This window comes from Octopus bimaculoides, chromosome 9 (assembly GCF_046866305.1).
Source record: "Octopus bimaculoides isolate indiv1 chromosome 9, ASM4686630v1, whole genome shotgun sequence".
NCBI lineage: Eukaryota > Metazoa > Mollusca > Cephalopoda > Octopoda > Octopodidae > Octopus > Octopus bimaculoides.
This window is the reverse complement of record NC_142936.1, coordinates 78,668,782-78,690,959: the sequence shown is the minus strand read 5'-3', so window position 1 is coordinate 78,690,959 and position 22,178 is coordinate 78,668,782. Positions and strand designations below refer to the sequence as shown.

Sequence of the window (22,178 nt, the reverse complement as noted above, 5' to 3'; positions counted from 1 at the left end):
GTGGCTGACCCCTAAGGGTGGATGTTACTGTTGCCTTTAGCCCCAGGAGAACATCTCCTCCAGCTGGCTTATCGACACATATCTGTGTCGTGTCTATTTTTGCCAAGGGAAGTTATCCTTCCCATCTTGATCTGCGATACGTACGGACCCGAGTTTCAGGGTTATTTCCCTTCTTCAGCGTACGATAATCGCCGACCTTTGATGAGAATGACAATCCCTTGGCAATATATAAGTCTTTTTCCAGTGAAGTTATTCACTGATATCGAAAAAGTGAAAACAAGCAATGTTAAATCTCTGAACGAGGTGTTAACAGTAACTGCACGATAAAGTGAAGTATATTTGCCATTTAAATGTGGCTGACCCCTAAGGGTGGATGTTATTGTTGCTTTTAGCCCCAGGAGAACATCTCCTCCAGCTGGCTTATCGACACATATCTGTATCCTGTCTATTTTTGCCAAGGGAAGTTATCCTTCCCATCTTGATCTGCGATACGTACGGACCCGAGTTTCAGGGTTATTTCCCTTCTTCAGCGTACGATAATCGCCGACCTTTGATGAGAATGACAATCCCTTGGCAATATATAAGTCTTTTTCCAGTGAAGTTATTCACTGATATCGAAAAAGTGAAAACAAGCAATGTTAAATCTCTGAACGAGGTGTTAACAGTAACTGCACGATAAAGTGAAGTATATTTGCCATTTAAATGTGGCTGACCCCTAAGGGTGGATGTTACTGTTGCTTTTAGCCCCAGGAGAACATCTCCTCCAGCTGGCTTATCGACACATATCTGTGTCCTGTCTGGAAAAAGACTTATATATTGCCAAGGGATTGTCATTCTCATCAAAGGTCGGCGATTATCGTACGCTGAAGAAGGGAAATAACCCCGAAACTCGGGTCCGTACGTATCGCAGATCAAGATGGGAAGGATAACTTCCCTTGGCAAAAATAGACAGGACACAGATATGTGTCGATAAGCCAGCTGGAGGAGATGTTCTCCTGGGGCTAAAAGCAACAGTAACATCCACCCTTAGGGGTCAGCCACATTTAAATGGCAAATATACTTCACTTTATCGTGCAGTTACTGTTAACACCTCGTTCAGAGATTTAACATTGCTTGTTTTCACTTTTTCGATATCAGTGAATAACTTCATTATAATTATTGTTATATTGTAATATTAAGCCGGCGATATGACGGCTAGGTGGCAGAATCGTCATCATGGCTGAGAAAATACTTAACGGCCTTTTGCCCGTCTTTACGTCCTGAGTCCACATTCCACACGGCTCAACTTTGCCGTTCATCATGTTAGGGACGATAAAATGAGCACCAGTAAAGTACTACTGCCGATTTAATCAAGTTATCTCAACTCTAAAATTGTTGACCATGTGCCAAAATTTGAAACCGGTATATATAATATTATATCTTACGCTATAAATGCATATGCATGTATACATGCATGTATGTTTATATGTATGCATGAACCTATGTATGTATGTGTGTATGTATGCATGAGTGTATGCACTCACACACAGAGGAAAACGAAGTCAAGAAGAAGAAGTGCACACTGCCCTGTTTGAAACCTCAGAACACACTCGTCTTCACATCAGACCAACATCTTATTTTACAGACATTGTTTATACTAACGCCAGTTGATTATATTTTGCTGACTAACAAACACACTGGCATATAAAGATAGACATCGCTTATAAATTCATTCTTTGGCAAATACATATTTACATTGCATTCCGTGTAATGGGATCGTTAACTATCCCTTTCGCTTCATTATCATTGACGTTATTAACTCACAAAACCATCATCATTATCAACTCTAATATCTCTAAAATACTGTTTTATTTTATAATTATTAAAGTATTCACGTATACAGAAACGGTGTATAAACTTAATATTATTCACAGCACGTCTTGCATCGTGATATTATAAATAAACACATACCACGATCGCAACACATCTCGTTTGTGATCAGTAATGCATTTCATGCTGTTTTATTTAAAAACAATCCACAGAAATGCAGTACTATTTTTCGTAACATATGTTGTCTATTCGTTGTCTCACCACCTGCCTGATATTAACTGTCTGCAACGAAAGCAGTGCAAGCTGCGTGGAATATATATATATATATACATATACACACTCACACATGCATATATATATATATATATATATATATAAATATGTAACATCATTTATATATATTATACACATATATATATATATATATATATATATATATATATATATACATATACATGTATATACTTAAATGAATACAGTTATATATAATATATATACATATATATATATATATATATATATATATATATATATATACATAAATACATACATACACACACATACACACACACATATATATATATATACATATATATATATATATATATATATATATATATATATATATATATATATATATATATATATATATATATATATATATATATATATATATATATATATAGGGACAGAGAGAGAGAGAGAGAGACAGACAGACAGACAGAGATACCAAAAGACGCATTGAAACCAGTTCTTCTCGAAATCTACTACGTGGTTAAGCAACCTTCCTAATTTCAGATAGACTGAGAATGTAGAGTAGGAGCACTTGTAAATTATGTATAAGTCATATAATAGCTTAGCGAGATTGGTGGTGTTAAAGAATGTATGTGAACATTACGATATTTACAGAAGTATAAGAATGGAAGAGAAATAAAATGTTTCGACCATGTGTGGCTAGTTGTTTTTGTGTACGACTGTGTGCTTGAGGTTGCTTTGAACTAATTGTTCGCTCCACTTTTGATAGATCTCTCTCTCTCTCTCTCTCTCTCTCTCTCTCTCTATCTCTCTCTCTCTCTCTCTCTCTCTCTCTCTATGTCTTTCGCTCTTTCTCTCTCTCTCTTTCTCTCTCTCTCTCTCTCTCTCTTTCGCTCTCTCTCTCTCTCCGTATATATATGTATGTATGTATGTATGTATGTATGTATGTATGGAGGAAGGGAGGGAGGGAGAGATACACACACACACCCACACCCACACACACACACACATATATATATATTTATATATATACATATATAGAGAGGTTTGGCCGAAAGTCATCCTACAGTAAATCAAGATTCCACAAATACTTAATATTCAATTTTACTTATTCATTCCAATTAGGAATGTTTAATAATTGAAAGTTGTGAGTTAAAATCACCGTTTTGTTTCAACATTTCTCTATTTATTAGCGAAGTCTCATTTAAAATAATTTTGGGATTTAATCTTTGAATTAAAGAGTTTTCATTTACTGTGAGATGACTTTCGGCCAACCCTGTATGTATAATTGCATATATGCATGCATACACACATACGTACATACATACATACATACATACATATATATATATATATATATATATATATATATATATATATATATATATATATATATATATATATATATATATATATATATATATAAATATATATATATATATATATATATATATATATATATAAGTATGTGAGTGTGTATGTATACACAAACATATACACAAAAATAAAGAAAGGGGCAAAACTTTTAATAGATGAATATAAATTTGATTCTCTGAATAAATCTTGTATACTACACATTATATATACAAATACCCTGAAGCTAGGAAACTGCACAACACCGGAATAATCTTCTGCAGAATCACTATTTAAATTAATGTGTCTTTATAATTACAAGTAGTATATGAAGTGTATGTGCACACTATGTATCTGCACGTGATCTTATGTCGGCTCATGTTGTCTGTGTGTTTGCTTGTATGTGTGTTACTACTATAATATATTTATTTATATGGAAAGAAGAAAATTAAGGCCTGACATTTTTGGGAATAAAAAATGGAGCTCATTTCCATGTCGTTTGTGAAGCTCACTACAGTTTTAATATACACATAAAATTGATGCATCCTTCATATCGGTAACTCTTCATTCTCAAGCGACATTGCAAATAAGTTTAAATTGATGAATCACACTCAGCTACTTGGTAAAGTTACCGCCTTTTAAAAAGCAATATACCATTAACTTTACACATTGAGTTTGAATTATTGCAAGTTTCAATTTCCTAATTTGAACATATGAATATATTTATCACAAATTATTCCTTAATACAAAGAAATATCCATAAACTAGAAATATATCTCGTTTCTCTGTGTACGTATGCGATGCGTTCCATGAAGTCAACAGGCAAATTCCGTTAAGTTTCTAAGAAATCCCAGACAAACTACTGCTATGTCTAATAAACTGGGATATAATTAGCTGATTATTAGCTCATCTCATATTGCACCGTTCGAGCGAAAGAAAGTTTAATACCGAAATAAAATACTCTAGTTCTTGATCGCTTGGCTTTTATAAGCTTCCAAAACTGCTGATATTTTGTTAAAGATACACAGGCACATATGCATACACGCATACTTACTCACATATAAAACTGTATATGTATCTATATCAAAATGTGTGTGCTCTTGCATAAGTCCATGTATATGTGAATACGTGCATGTACTTATCTATATGTACATACAAACGCACACACATGCTCATGTATATATTTATACGTATATTCTACGAGTCCCATGGTATTGATAATATGAAGGCAATTATTGGAAACATAAGCTATTATTATGTCTGACAGTGATATTACTTTGCTAATTTGTTCACTGGTTTTATCATGTATTCTCTATTGAAAAACGAAGTAAATAAAAAGTACCATTGAGAGTCTATATATATGGTGTCAAACAATAAGTGAAAGTGGTATTATATGACATCTAAATTGACTATAATCTGTTATGAACTTCCACTCCAAACTGAAGTAATAAGTAACTACGAAGATAAAAGTGGTAACTGTATACAGAAACATTTCATATTTTTAGATTTACAAATGGTCCTCTGAACATTATTTTTCCTTTTTTCCTTTATATTTTGGTCTTTGTAACCTTTCGGTCCTTTGCTGATTTTCAACCATTTCCTGGCTAATGGCAGATGTCGGAATGATTACTGTATCGGATTACTGGTCAATGGGTCGATATGTAGTATTGCATTACTGCAGCCGCACTGAATTCCTGAAAAAATGGCACCCAATTCATGTTAGAGTAGGAAAATAGATTTAAGTGTTTAATAGAAATAAGAAATACCGAAACCATTTCGATTATCATTTGCGTATTGATTTCTAGTTTCACAGAGACTTATATATCACGTGATACGCATTTATTTATTTATTTATTTGCTTCTGGAATCAGTAAAACAATACACGCAGTATTCGAACAATGCGAGGGATTAACTGATTGATGCTGAAGTTTTCCAGCGGCGTCAGTTAATAAGATTACAATCTGAATCGTGAACTATGCATCTTACTCTGGCTTTCACTTCGAACGCTATGTTAATCTCAAATCCACACCACTCCATTACTGGAATTGTTCCAGAAATACTTGAATGACACAGAATAAAATTTCACCCAATTGAGGTAGAAATTGATAGAAATCAGCGATCCTACCTCCCTGATCACTGGACATAGCTTGGCCGAGTGGTTAAGACGCCTTCAATTTGCAATCACTAAATCCCGGGTTGATCCCACTGCGTAGTATTTGGAGCATCGGATGTGCTTTTCACCCCCGTCGCTTGCTCATTTAAGTTTTTGCTTGGGATATTGTGTACAAGCAGAGAGGATATCTGTTGGACGGATTGTAAAGGTACGTGTAAGGTCTGGAAGTAAGCTAAGTCGGGTTGATTCTGCATTAGAATTATGGTAAGAGCACACATATATATGGACCACTCAGCCACATAACATGATAATTCAATGAATGAAGAGTACAGATATTCAAACAAGTGAATAGTCATCGTCGAAACCGGTGAATTGCCATTTACTTTTACATAACGACTGATATATTCTACTTTTAACATAAAATACTACCATGTGTTGCTACTATCACAACAAAGACAGCTACAAGACCAGCACCAGCAACAGCACAGCAGCTACTACTTCTACTACTACTACTACTTCTACTACTACTACTACTACTACTACTACTACTACTACTACTACTGCTACCCAGTATAGTGCACACTGTTTCTATGAAGAACTATTAGAGCAGCTGTAACCTTTTATTTCCCAGTATTACCGACTGGAGATGAATATGCGGACTACACGTATGCATAATATGCGGACTACACGTATGCATAATGAGCAAGAGCGAGAGAAAATGCACTGCAGCTGGTGGATTGATACATTTTAGAAAATGTCATAATGGATTAACAAGATGAAGTTGAAACAGAGCATCAACTTTAATGAACTCAGACATTTACAAGACACAAGAGATATATCGTAAGATGAGATCAATTAAAACAGCACTGTAAACTTAATATGGTCACAGGAATAACTTTGAAAACTTTTTAATTTAAAGTTAGCCAGTGCTGAATAGTAACAAGCTCTGGCAAATTACGTCATTTCATTTATGCCTAATAGATATATCTAATCTAATGTTTCGATCTAACTTCATAATTGACTTTCAGTATTATACCTGATCAAGATCGATTTGATTGTGAACCAAGACTATTAATCACATCGAATTGAGAATGATACGTTTTATTTTCTCCTGTAGTACATGTGCTTAGTTTCTATTGTTCCTTATCATGTTTATAAAGTAGACTGCAACATGCATAGCCTTAGCAGGAAGTATTTGGGCAGCAATGTCAGCTTAAAAAGCTAAATTTATAAAATGGTTGCCATTGACAGCCAGTTTTTCTCGACTTCAAGAGCTGTTGGCCCTTAGATATATAGTGAAAAAGGAGTGTATGGCATAGAATTAGTGGGTTTGGAATTTTTGGACGCAAGGAATGGAAAGGATAGTGGAAACGAGCATGTCGAGTGGCCCCGAGATTGTGCAATTCAAGCGACTAGCCTATCCTGAGGAATACAGGGTATTATAGCATCTGTGACAAATAAAGAAAGACGATGGAGCATACATGTTGTGCAGAGAGGTTGCAGGATGACTCCCACTTTATTCCAGCCTATGCAATGATCATGTGGGACTGTTGAGATGTAGAATGGAAAATAGCAGAGAATATGTTTTGGTAATGTTACTTCCTCTAATAAAGTGTTTCGTTATATTATGGAGCTAAACTTAGATATTACAATCATTATAGACACATAAATTTAACAGCATATAGGCCAGTATATCATCTCTTTACAAAATCTGAATACTTACCAAAGACTCTTCGTAGCCGCAAGGTTTATACGGATCTCAGCCTGCAAAAATACTTGCTTCTATTCACAATTCTCTCAAAAGTTACACATGAAGACATGACAGATTGGCGGCAAGACAAGCTATAAAATGGAAGTTTACTAGAAATAGTAAATAAATCGCTCATAAACTGCAACTTGAAAACATGAAGGTTTACACTGGATAATGTTGAAAAGATAGAGAGAGAAAGTCAAGTTGATTTCATGTATGTAGGAGTAAATGTGTGTATTTATAATTATTTATGTGTGATTGCAGGATTTTGGTTGTAAATGCATGCAAACGTTCATCCTGCCCACATAATCTAGACTTTCTTGGTCATGAATGGCATATCAGTAGCTCGACAAGATCCCTACTCTCCCGACTTGGCACTGTGTAATGTCTAGCTCTTCTCAAAACTTAAGACCACGCTGAAAGGGAAGTAATTTGCGTCGCCAGAGTAAATTATGAGAAAAGCGACGTTGGAGCTCCTAAGCATCCTCCTGTTCTAGTGTTGTTACTAGCAGCAGTGGAACCGCTGGGAAAAGTACGTTAGACCCCACGGGCAGTATATTGAAGGTAATTAAATAAAATTTGTGAAATGTACATAATTGTTTTTGTTTTGTTTGGGCTTTTTTTTCATTCCCATGGGTCGGATACGTTTAGGACTCATCTCGTATTAAAGAATAATCTACATTCGCATTGAATCGTCTAATTAATTTATGAATTGTAAATTAATATATATAACAGATAGATAAATAGATAGATAGATAGATAGATAGATAGATAGATAGATAGATATAAATTTATAACTGTATAATTTTTATGTATTTTTCATGTAGATCTATCTCTCCATTGTTTTTGCTCTCTAAAAATCTTATACAGAGGGGCTCTGTGTTTACAATTCGTTTCCTATTAAGGGGTTTTGTTTGCATCAGCTTGTTTATAATTTTCTTTAAGCTTAATTAATTACATAGTTTAATCATAGCTATATTCTGACATGATTCACAAATGTACTTTCATTAATTTCGTAGCATAGACCGGTGAACAACACTTCCACAGAGGAGAAATGTATCAACACAACACCAACAGGATCTCGCTCATTTTGATGTTAATGGATTCGTTATCATATACTGATTAGGTAAATATCGAAATTTTTACGATTTCAGCAATTTTTCTAACATTGTAATTATTTTTTCATTTAGGTTTTCAATTGTTTGTATTACATATTCATGATAATACTGAACTAAAAATAAATATAGGGCGATTCATTTCCGCTCATCCACCGAGTTGACCAGTAGCACATCTATAATTCATCCTAAAATCTCTCCTTCTCACACACTCTCTCACTCACACACGTACACACAATGTATCTATCTATCTATCTATCTATGTATCTATCTATCTGTTTATCTATTTATCTATGTATCTCTCTATTTATCAAGCCAGCTATGTATGTATGTATCTATCTATCTATCTATCTATTTATGTTTATTCATATACACAGAAAATACTTTTCTGTGTATATTTTGAAAAGTTTTTTTTTTAATAATTACTTGAAGTAATTAAAAAAAAATAGAGAATCACTATCAATATTCCATATTTTGTACTTTAATCTCACTTTCTCTCTCTCTCTCTCTCTATGTATCTGTGTTTGTGTGTGTGCGTGTCTGCGCGCGCGTGTGTCTGTTTGCATGAATTTATGCTTGCATACACACACCCCTAAGTTCACGTCTCATGGAAATTCCTCGTTTCAAGATCAGTTCTATTTTTTTTAAATTCTTTTACATGTTGCAGTCATTTGACTGCGGCCATGCTGGATCACCATCTTTTAGTCGAGCAAATTGACCTCAGGATATATTCTTTTTAAGCCTAGTACTTATTCTATTAGTCTCTTTTTGGCGAACTGCCAAGTCACGAGGACGTAAACACACCAGCATCGGATGTCAAGCGATGTGGTGGGGGGGGGGCAAACACAAACACACAAACAAACACACACACACACACACACACACACACACACACACACACACACACACACACATATATATATATATATATATATATATATATATATATATATATATATATATATATATATATATGTATACGACTGGCTTCTTTCAGTTTCCGTCTACCAAATCCACTCACAAGGCTTTGGTCGGCCTGAGTCTATAATAGAAGACAGTTGCCCAAGATGCCACGCAGTGGGACTGAACCCGAAACCATGTGGTTGGTAAGCAAGCTACTTGCTACTTACCATACAACCTCTCCTGCGTCATATCTTTTATCAAACTTGTCCAGTAATAATACACACACACATGCACTTATATGTACAAAAGCAGACTCATACAACAATAAGCACACACATTGCTCGCGTGTCTGTGTGCGCATAAACAGAGAAATGGGGATGGCAATATGGCAGAGTCGAGCGTGAATATACGGCATATTCAGTAAATTTCGCTCGCAAAATCAACAAGCTGAAATCTACTGTAGATTAAATATCTAATACACCACGTCCTTTCATTAAACCTGCTGTCGTACTTTCATTAAACTTGCCGTCGTACTTTCATTAAACTTACTGTCGTACTTTCTTCTACCTTATTCAGATCTCTCTATTGCTGATCAGCCTGTATGTTTCTCTCTATCTCCTCTTCCTCTCCCTCTCATTTTTGTCTCATGTTCTCCGTTTATAGGGCTGCTTCTCTAACCTCATCCTATGCAGCAAACAAACAACAGTCGCAGTCTACTTGGTACAATTTAGTAGCTTTTTTTTTTTAAAAAAGTAATTTTGATACTTCGTTATTGTAAGGGGTCAAGCTGGCAGATTCTTTGTGTACATGAAAGAAAACGCTTAGCCGCATTTTTTCCCGCTTGTTTCAAATTCCTACGCCGTCGAGTTTCCCTTTCTTCCTTTCGGGATCAATAAAATAGAATTCCAATGAAGTGTTAGAGTCGATATGATCGACTTGCACACTCCTCACTTCAAAATTGCCAACCTTTTGCCAAAATATTAAACCAACGTATATATATTTCAATTCTTAGACAGGATGGTGCGTTGTGCTCTTCAGCAAAACACTTCATCTCACGTTGCTTAGCGATCACTTCGACTGCTGACGCGTTGTACACAGTGCACCTGATAAGGCAACGTAAATTTGGTGTAGAGAGTGAAGTAATGTGCGACCCGAACATTTGATCACTATAAACAAATCATTTTGCATGTCATTCGGCAAAAAGCTCAAAAATCATACGTCATATGTGTGAGTGTGTGTATGTGTGTGTGTGTGTGTGTGTGTGTGTGTGTGTGTGTGTGTGTATATATATATATATATATATATATATATATATATACATATACTATATATATATATATATATATATATATATATATATATATATATATATATATATATATATATATATATATATATATATATATATATATGTGTATATGCATGTATGTAGGTATATGTATAAACGTATGTATAGTTATGTGTATGTAGAGAAAGAGAGAGAGAGCATCAGCTATCTTGGTATATGTTAATAAAATGCAACGTGATATTTTAAACTTGTTTTAGCAATTCTTTCGAATTATAATATTTGCCTCATGCGCAACTCGACGAGTTTCACTAACATTATAACATAGATATGTAACGACACAAGAATTAAGATAAGAAACCGAATTTCTTTAACTGATAATGCTTCAACCTAATTTCTGAAGAATCTCGATGAGTAAAGAATATTCCACTGCAGCATACTAACATGCTAGTTTTGCAATTAAATAGGATTGACAGTGTGACTTTAAATGGAATTCTAATGTTATCATCCAACTCGGAAGAAGTACACTGTGAATATGTACCTTCATGTAATTAGCCTATGAAAGAGTTTTCATAATTTACTTCAGTATGATAGCATGCGAAACGAAGTCTAACCTAAGGCGTGATTGAGCGAATGAAATACTATACCTTACATAATATTATACATTACTACAGTTTCGACGAACTCAACATATTAAATTTAACTAGCTTGTACTCCCTAATATGAATGCCTGATGGCTACCCTTTTGAAAATGAATGTTCTATATACTGCATATGCACTTTTTACTAAGAGTGGACATTTTAGAAATAAATAGATTGATAACATAAAAATTATAAAACGAAAATCCAAAAGAAACGTCTATAGAGATGATAGAATACACTAAATGGATTATCTTTTGTGCTTGATACCACTACACAAATATTTAGCCATTAGATTTTCAAATAAACCATATAAAACATTTATTCTGCCTCAATTAAGAACCAATGATGAACATGAATGTTTAGGCAAGTAAATTTGATTTCAGATTTAAGTAAATACCGTCAGTTTTATTCCTAATAGACTTTGTGGCAATTTTTCTCTCCAATGCACATTTGAAAAGGGAGTGAAATTCGTTTAACACACTGATAATTTAATTGATTATGAGCAGTCAGGAAGATACAATTCTGAACATAGGAATAAATGCGAATAGAAACATATTTGACAGTGATGAATCGGAAGATAAGATATTTGAATTAATAGACTAAGTTTAATATGGTGTAAATATTTTATTACTGTTCAATGCGATAGGTAATCAGGGCCGCTGAGCCTGAGACGAAAGACGTGTATGGAGTAGAGTAGAGTAGATTCGTAAATATTTTTATATGTGTATGTGTTAGTGAAACTGTGTATACCTTTTGCTACAATATGAATATCATGTAATATATTTGAAGTTGCGCATATCTTGCGATACATATGGATGTAAGAAACGCATACATTTAGAATTAATGTGTATTGAATGTTACAAAAAAGAGCTTTTATTGAGTTCTACAAAATCGTACTTAATAAAGATATACAGATGGGTATAATGCATAGCATGAAATATAACCAACATCAAAGGGATGCAGTTACACACATATGCATATTTACATGTTTGCATATTTGTATAGGCGTCCTTGTGTACATGCGTAAATACTAAGCTCAGCATTTTGAATCACTAAACAAAATAGAAACACCTTTTCTTCAGTAATGCTCTGCTCTAGAAATATGTACCCAGAGTGCTACATATTCAATTATTCACATATATAATGTAAATCAACGATAAGAAAGAAGGTGTTCGTTTTTATACTGGAGATGCGGTGAATCGCTCAAGATGTTCAAACCTACGATCCAACGTATTCGGAAGTTGGTCAACGAATATTTATAAACTCTGAAACTTCGTTTGGTACAATTCCTGTGGTATGCAAAATGGCCAAATATCTGTTATAATAAGGTATATATACACAAAGGTTAGTGTTATAACTGCTGTTGTTAACCACCAGTCGTCTAGCAATCCTATAATATATTTCAATAGATACATGGATAAGTCTTTGTTTTTTTAATGTGTTTTATATGCACGGCAGAGAAACATACTTAACAATATATGTGACAATGATATTAGTCTATGTATGGTGTCATAGTAAACAAGAGTTTTTGAATTGTGCCTCCATCGACATCCACAGAGAAACGCACACACACATACTCACATAGATATAAACATACGTACATGCATACATACATACATACATACACACGCACAGAAATCTGCTCATATCAATCTTTTAGGATCTAAATGTAGACGCTTATAACTACAAAGCTATACAGTTAATCTAATAATGACGTTCTGCTATAAAATTGTATTTTCTAGCAATATACAATTATCTAAAATTCAAAAATACAGTTTAAATACTTTAAAAAAGCGAACATAAAAAAAGAAACAAAACAAGTACGAATCGACAAAGGAGTTTATGTTTCATTAAATTAAGCGATTGACTGGCAATTTTATGTACAAATATAATGTAAATCTATACAATAAAATGCCTGAATGAAAGTGAAATGATGAACAAATAATGCATGCAATAAATGTCTCTTTACCAATTTCGTGATCAATTTCATAGTAAATAAAATATCTTCATTGTACATATTCAAGTACATAATATATATTAAATACATAAACTAATATATGTTAAATGTAATTATATATTATTGCTAATAAATAATATTGCTCAAATAGTAGATTGGATATTTAAGTTTGAAATATATCTCTCATTTCGAATCCTGAGATGAACAGATTTTGCATAATATACAGAATGTTTGGTTAGTTAAAAACGTTTTTTCTAGTCAAAGTAATAATGTACTTCTGTATAACTTTTCAAAACAATGTACTGAATTAAAAATCATAGTTTCTATTTAGAAATTATTAGACCACGAACAATGCTAAGGTTTGTCTATTTAGAAATAAAAAGTATACTGTTTTCCATTTTTGATCATTATATAAGATTGATTTCCAGATTATTCCTTCATAGTCAAATACTATTTTCTCATATACTTCATATTCTATTTCACGAACATGAAGGATTTCAATATAGGGTTGTACTATATTACTTAGTAGTATCTTTCTGTTTCCCATTCGATGTTTCCTTATTTTTAAACAGGCGTCAATTCGAAATCTACTAACTGGTTTTGCAACTCTACCTGCCAAACTTCAGGGTCAAATATAAATCGCGGGCTTCACAGAAATTATATAAATTCCCCTTGGTGCTAAACACATATATACGATACATCTGATTACAATTTTTTATTGTGATTAATTGTTACTATATTTTCCCCTCTTTCGTGCAAATATTCCAGTAGATTAATGCAAACGTAAAATCCGAGAAATTCGATTAAGTAACATTTTATATATCATTACATATTTAAAATCTTTTATATGGCAAACCCTCTAGCTTTGTCTCCGTTATAAAGCAATTAAAATGTCATACTCTATTTGAAGACATTTCTATAAGTTTCAAATCACCCATGTTTTGTATGCCTCTAACTAAATATAACCAGTCATCTATGAATAGTTATGAACGCTTGGCATATGAATTACATTAATATATCACAAGACAATATCGCAAGAATTGCAAGTTTGCTTAACATCTATACCAGCGGTATCATAACTCATATACATATGAATGAAACTTTTTTTATGGATTAGTGCTTATCTTTTTCTTTTTTAAAAAAACAGTTTATTTTTCTATGTCTACAGTTCATAATTACTCCTTGTGAGGGCGGCGAGCAGGTAGAGCAAACTTCCACCTTTACGTTCTGAGTTCGACTTTGACATTTGTCCTTTCAGTGTCAACAAAATAACTACCAGTTGAGAACTGAGGTCGATGTTGGTATTGTTCTAAAACTAGAAGCCAATATCTATTTTCTGTGAGGGCGGTGAGCTGGCAGAATCGTAAGCGCGGCGGACAAACTCTTTACGTTCTGTCTTCAAATTCCGGTGAGGCTAATTTTGTCTTGCATTATTTCGGACTTCATAAATTTAGTACCATTTGGGTTGTGGGACTGAAGTAATAGATTTACCACGAAATCGTTGCGCCAACAATTTGAAAGCAATGTTTATTCACTATTTTCTATAGGGACGATCAGAGTGATGTGTGAATATAACTAAGATATGCTCAGACTTTGCATTTAATAACCCCCTCATATAATTCACATGCATGTCTTAAAAGATGAATTACCATGGATATTACATCTTCTAGCTAAGCTCACACTTGACAGATTAAGGCCTTTATTATGCCACGGTGTTGTTGGTAAGTGGTGACTTTCAAGTTATCGAAACCACGAGCTACCTACGGATCTCGTTTGAAGTAAGTTCAAGTATATTCCTTATCTTTCTGGTAAAGGGATTAACTACGCTATGTCCCTCCTTTGCTTATTAAAAAGAAATAAGAATAAATGGCAATATATAGCTACAAGAAGAATTCTATCAGAAACGGTGTTGGACAAGCAGCAGCACGAAGTTTGGATTTGTAAATAATAGATCAATTCATAGAAAATCGGATTAATTTCGTTGCACATACGTAGAGGAACTGAATTCCTGATTAAGCTAAATACATTGATTGTGGCAACAACTTCTAATTGCTTTATTGAATACGTATTTTTGCTTCACAAACCGCGCCACGTTGTAAGATTTGTAGCATAAAAGAAATAAACCCCCCCAGAGACGTTCTGCGGCATGAACAAAAAGGAAATTAAATACAATGGATGATGTTGCAGAAAATAATTTGAAATTTGGGGCTGAAGTGAAATAGTGGTCGGTAGCTCGATAATGAATAAAACAATTCAAATATCTGATCAGGCCAATCATTGACCTTTGTATGTGAGGCAAAGGTTCTATTCATTTACATAGCAATAGCCGACACAAGTACAATGCGCTGCTGAGTACTTGGCTTTCATTAAGTGGCTTGCAGCAACAGAAAGTTAAATGTTTTCCTGCGAGTAAATTTAATTAAAATCAATTACTTTTACGTACACAGAAAATAAAGGTTAAGAGAAGCCGCCAAAATAGTAAATCATGTATCATGATAGAGAAAAAAAAAGCGAGTTGTAAAAAGAAAAAAAAAGAAAAAAAGAAAAAAGAATTTACTAAGAAGACTTCATGAGGGACAAAACCGACAAAACGTCTCATTTAGAATGAAAGTTTTCATAAAAATAACATAAAATAAAATACAACTACTACTAGAGCTTCGGCAACAATGACTACTACAACTAAACTCAAGAACAACAACATCAACGACAACAACACCAACAACCATAATAATAATTATTATATTAATAATAACAATAATAATATTAATAATAATAATAATAATAATAAATATAATAATAATTTTCTGAAATTCCTTCCGCCACTTACGTTTATATTATTAAAGTCTGCTATTCTCATTAGGACATTTATTCTAATAATAATAATAATAATAATAATAATAATAATAATAATAATAATAATAATAATAATAATCGTTTCAAGTTGCTTGTTGTTGCGATTTGATGTTGGTGTTATTGCTGTTGTCGGCATTTTCATCATTATCATTATTTTCATCACTATCGTCTATAACCCTAACCGTCGTTGCCATTAATAACATCGTAGTCATCACCATTAACATCATCATCCCCATCATCATCACCATTAGTATCATCATCTTCAATGCTGCTGCCGTTGTTTGATATTAAATTTATTTATGCTTCTCAGAGACTATTCCTTGTTTGAAAGCGTCTATCCATTGTTTATCTATTAAGATTGGTACATTAATGCAAAACACAAAGGAGACAAGTACAAGAGAAAACGTTAAAGAAAAAAACACATCACTTGGTATGCCATTAAACTGTCTATTTCTGTTTTAGTATTTGTTACCATGGTGAAGTACATTTTAGCTTACTAAAACAATGTTTATACATCTATGACTACTATTTACTTTGCGCATATGCCACATTTACCCATTCAACTATTTATTTATCACTCTGGTTATCTCAAGAGCTTTATAATTTTATATTGCAGTCTATTAATATATGACTTACTCTATCATTACACGCAATATTACACAAATATACGCTCATATATACAAACATACATACACATATTTTTAATGTGTGCGCACGTTTGTGTACAAATATACATACACACACCTGCGTCGTTGTATATATGGGTGTGTGTATTTATACCGGTATGTTTTTATATGTATCTATATATTTTTAAAATGTCATCTACTGTCCTATTATGCCGGGTGTTGTCCTGAAATCAATGGCGTTTAGTTGATTCAGTGTACAATAGCCTTCCCTGAAAAGGAAGCCAGGTCCTTGTTAGCTTAATTTTACTATTATCCTTACTCATACTCATTTAAAAATATGGACTGGACTAACGTGAAATAATGTTCTTTGTTCAATGATACACCATGCCATCCGGTCCAAGAAGCTAACAAATGACGTAATGATCGTGAGCGAACTTTCCCAATTCGTTACCCCGTTTTTTTAGTGTGTCTATATATAATATGTAATCGTATTGCTTGCACATGGACAACGCAAGCTACTCTGGTATTAATTGCGCTTTACTATAGATATTCTAGACGAGGGTCTCTTATGTTATTCTCTCCCGCTTAACATGTAAATTCAATGATCCCAACAAAAGAAGTCACTGAGATATAACAAGAAGTTTTCTCATATATATCTTTTTTTCAGAATCATATCTTTTAGGGTGGCATATAAACCTCAAGCCTGGCTCATTTACTTTTATACACATTAACAGAAGGACGGAGAAATTCAAAAAGAAAAAAGTTGGTCATAGCTATTATGAATTTAGATGATATATTTCAACGACGTCAGAAAGTGACATTTGAACTCACCTCGAAAAAGAAAGTAACTAATTAAGGAAGGGTAAAAAACGTGCGTATAGGTAAAATAAAAATATAAAAACTGTTCAGATTATTGATGAAATCTTCTGACGTATCGTAAGGTTCTGACAATCTTTTCCCCATAGCTTGATAGGCTTTTATTCAAGCAAAAGGCCAAAGCTTTTGAGGGAAGGTGGTAGTTGATATCATCCACCCCAGTCTTGAGACGTTGTTGTATTATCGCCTCCGAAAATCTGAAAGGCACAATTGATCCCGAGGCCTTTTTTTGCTATGCTCTTTCGAATTTGGAAATTCAGCGTACTATCACTGTATATTCAAGACGACAAAACAGATAGAATTTGTTCCATAGACAACGATAAGTATTAACAACGCTCCCTTTATTGTATGACTCAGTAATTAATCATGTCGGTTTCTTGTATTTTAGTATTGAGACACATACACACGTACACATGCGCACACGCGCTCACAAAGATACAGACACACACACACACACACACACACACACACATACACACACACGCACAAGCAGTCACATATATATATATATATATATATATATATATATATATATATATATATATATATATATATATATATATATATATATATATATATATATATATATATATAAGCAATGTTAATTCTCTAAATGAAGTATTAACAGTAACTGCACGATAAAGTGTAGTATATTGCCACTTAAGTGTGGCTGACCCCTAGGGGTGGATGTTACTGTTTTCCCTTGGCAAACAGGACACAGTCGTGTGTCGATAAGCCTGCTGGAGGAGATGTCCTCCTGGGGCTAAAAGCAACAGTAACATCCACCCCTAGGGGTCAGCCACACTTAAGTGGCAATATACTACACTTTATATATATATATATATATATATATATATATATATATATATATATATATATATATATATATATATATATATATATATATATATATATATATATATATATATATATTTATATATATATATATTCAATAAAAATACTCAATCATATTCATATATGTTCTATTGTTTTTTCATGGAAATAAATGTTTCATTTCGAAAAATAAATGATGTGTTTATGAAATATTACAAACGAATTTATTTGATAGCCAGACAAAAGTAAGGCTGGTGTTGATGTCGGTGTCGATGGTCGTTGTAGTGCATGTGGCGATTGTGATGAAGATGATAGTAATAATTGCAGTCGTGCTTGTCATACTGGTAGCTGAGGAAACAAAGGAAGTGTTCGATGTAGTGATGTTAGCTCTGTGTATGGTGGTGGTGCTGGTGATGATAGTGACACTGTTTCTACTGAAAATTGTTGTGATTGATGTGGTTAGAATGCTGTTTTTGTTAGTAGTGACAATTTTGTTCATGGTGGTAGCATTGCTGGTGGTGAGAGTGTTGGTGATATTCATTTTGCTAGTGGTAGCGATGTTTACTTTAATAGAAATTAGTTGAAGGTGATGATGCCAGTGATACTGAAGGTGTTGCTTGTTCTCTTGTTACCATTAGTGGCGGCACTGATCGATCGTTGCGATCGTCAACGTTGCTGCTGTTATATTAGGTTGGGTTTTACTTCATCGTAATCATGACGTCTCCTGGTTATTACGTTTTTGTCTGGAATATATATATATATATATATATATATATATATATATATATATATATATATATCGGCAGCAAAGAAAAAAGGTAGTCGTATACTTATATACTGATTAATACATACTCAGCAATAGACATACGCATATACTTACATAAATATTTAAATTTGTGCGTGCCTGCGTGCGAGTATATGTGTGTCTGAAAAAGATGTAGAACTGATAATACATGTGTATGTGTATACTCATTTTCTACACCCGTGTATATCAGATTGTCATTTTATTCACATCTATTCATCTCGATATTTATCTTAAGTGAATTGATATGCATGCACCCATGTTTAAATGAGTCAAGAAATATTCTAAGAAATGCTATTTATTATGTTCTATCATGAATTTATGCATAAGAAATATACAACTCAGTCGATCTCAGGATGATCTCATTCAGCTACCTATACACGAGTATATATATATATATATATATGTGTGTGTGTGTGTGTGTGTGTGTGTGTGTGTGTGTGTGTGTGTGTGTGCGCGTGGGTACGTATGTATGTATGTATGTATCTCTCTCTCTCTCTCTCTCTCTCTCTCTCTCTCTCTATATATATATATATATATATATATATATATATATATATATACAAATATATATAATATAGATGTGTGTGTATGTGTGTGCGTTTGTGTTCGTATGCGTCTGTCTGTGTAGACATCGCTATAGATATGTGGGTATATGTCTGTCTTTATAGGTAAGTAAGTGTAATGGATTAATCCATCGATTTCAATGTCTGGTCGTATAGTTGTATGAGCAATTGGACAATTAACGCTTCGAATCAGCATTTGAAGAGGCTGGATAACCTAGCGACACATATATCGTTAACGTATTTCTCAAGCATAAAGAACGCGACACGACGTTTGAAAGCTGCACGTTTCATTCAAACTTAGGGTACATTTCATGCGTCGCATTTTTAGACGATTTCCGTCTATACATCTTCCCCCATATCTTTTAGTTATTTTAAAGTCTTGATCCGAAAATATCAAACAGTGTGATTGAACCTGGACATTGAATGATAATACAAGTTAAATACGTCAGCGACTTAGCGACCACTGTCTACGAGTGCATTTATATATATATATATATATATATATATATATATATATATATATATATATATATATATATATATATATATATATATATATATATATATATATATATATATATATATATATATATATATATATATATATATATATATATATATATATATATATATATATATATATATATATATATATATATATATATATATATATATATATATATATATATATATATATGTATGTATATATGTACTCATATAACAAACAGATCTACGCATGTACGTAAGTTTGTGAATGTATGAATGTATTTGAAAATGTAGTTTTGTATGTCTTCACTTACGTGTGCATATAGCTATCCATGTATATCGAAATACATGTATACATACTTGCTACTGGATAAATTTCTGACATGTTATACAAATTTCCACATTTCCATTAATGGCTTATAATTGTGGTTTCTTAATTAGCTATGCAGAAGCAAAACTGCTGCTGAGGCAGTTAGCTGCATAAACAATCACTGCAGTTTACATAGGTCTAAATCTAAAGTTATAATCACTGAGATGCATCTACAGATTTCTAATTAGCCCGTCATAGATATTTAATTTTCCTTTTAACACAATGAAGACCTCTTTGCAACAATTAGTTTCTATTGTTGTGCACACTATGTTTTTCTGTCCTAACCATTACGTCTGGTCTGATATATGGTTTTCACAGATACATTTCAAAAGTATTCTTTCCTTTCATGTGTGTGCTGCCCACTACTTCACTCTAATTTCTCATATTTAATCCTAAGCACTACCCTTTGAATGAATAATATCACATAGACATTTGACAACTGTCTCATGTCTCATAGGTTGATAGTATTCTTATTCCATTTTCTGAAGCTACATATGATCTCTGCTACATATTCAGTGTCGAATGCACACATGTAACCTCCATATACTTTGTGTAAATCAAGTACACGTTGGTATTTTCTACTCATATTTTGAAAATACATACTATTGCAACAGAAATTTAGTATGGCTGCATTCAGACCAAGAAATTATATTCTGATTATATATGTTACTGCCATGCTGGGGTCTGACAGCGTAATATAACGTTAGGTGCTTAGTCGACGCTGCCGAAGACATAAACAGGGTGTCCACAAAGTCTGGGTACATGGAGTATATAAAATCATAACATAAACAATTAAATGTAAGAAACAATAATTTCTTAAAGTATGTGTTAATCCCCATGTGGGTACATGGAGTAAATAAGATCATAACATATACAATTAAATATAAGAAATAAAAATTTCTTAAAGTATGTCTTAATCCCCAATGTACCCAGACTTTGTGGACACCCTCTATGATAATCAGTCTGTTCCAGATAATGTTATGTATCATGATTTATTAACGCAGTAATTTTTCGTTGGGATTACATATTCTTTTGGTGGGGAGGCGGGTACCGACAATGACGTTATTTCATTTCTGTACACGTCGTTTCGATTCCCATCGCAGGCACAGCGATTTGTTCTTCAGCAAAACATCGTTATTGGTTGCTCTGCGATCATCCCGACAACTAACGCGTAGCACGCTTGCGCACCTGTACAGGTAATGTGGATGGAGATGAGGGATGGAATGTGCTGACGTGAACAAACACATACGATCACTAGAAACAAAGCAATTCTGTCGTTGTCCAGCAAAACATTGTGTGCATCCGATTCCGTCTTTTAACGTCTATAGAGTCTACTGTGTATAATACACACATACATGCATGCAGACGCCTACACGCGCACACATATGCATGTATATATATATGTATGTATACATGTATATGTGTGCACACACACATATATATATATATATTGTATATATATATGTGTGTGTGTATATATATATATATATATATATATATATATATATATATATATATATATATATATATATATATATATATATATATATATATTTATATATATATATATATATATATACCAGA

The 22,178-nt window shown here is 33.0% G+C and overlaps 1 protein-coding gene across 6 annotated transcripts in view; it reads left to right on the top strand.

Annotated features, from left to right (window-relative positions):
* LOC106878079 (uncharacterized) overlaps positions 1-22,178 on the top strand; it is a 498,193-nt gene that overhangs the window by 458,089 nt on the left and 17,926 nt on the right. For 4 of the 6 annotated variants that reach the window (XR_016243208.1, XR_016243207.1, XR_016243206.1 and 1 more), the window contains one exon: positions 8,300-8,406. The exons of the other annotated variants lie outside the window; for them this stretch is intronic. The gene's annotated coding sequence lies outside the window, so the exon portion shown is untranslated. The remainder of the gene's footprint in view (positions 1-8,299; positions 8,407-22,178) is intronic. 6 annotated transcript variants of the gene reach the window in all.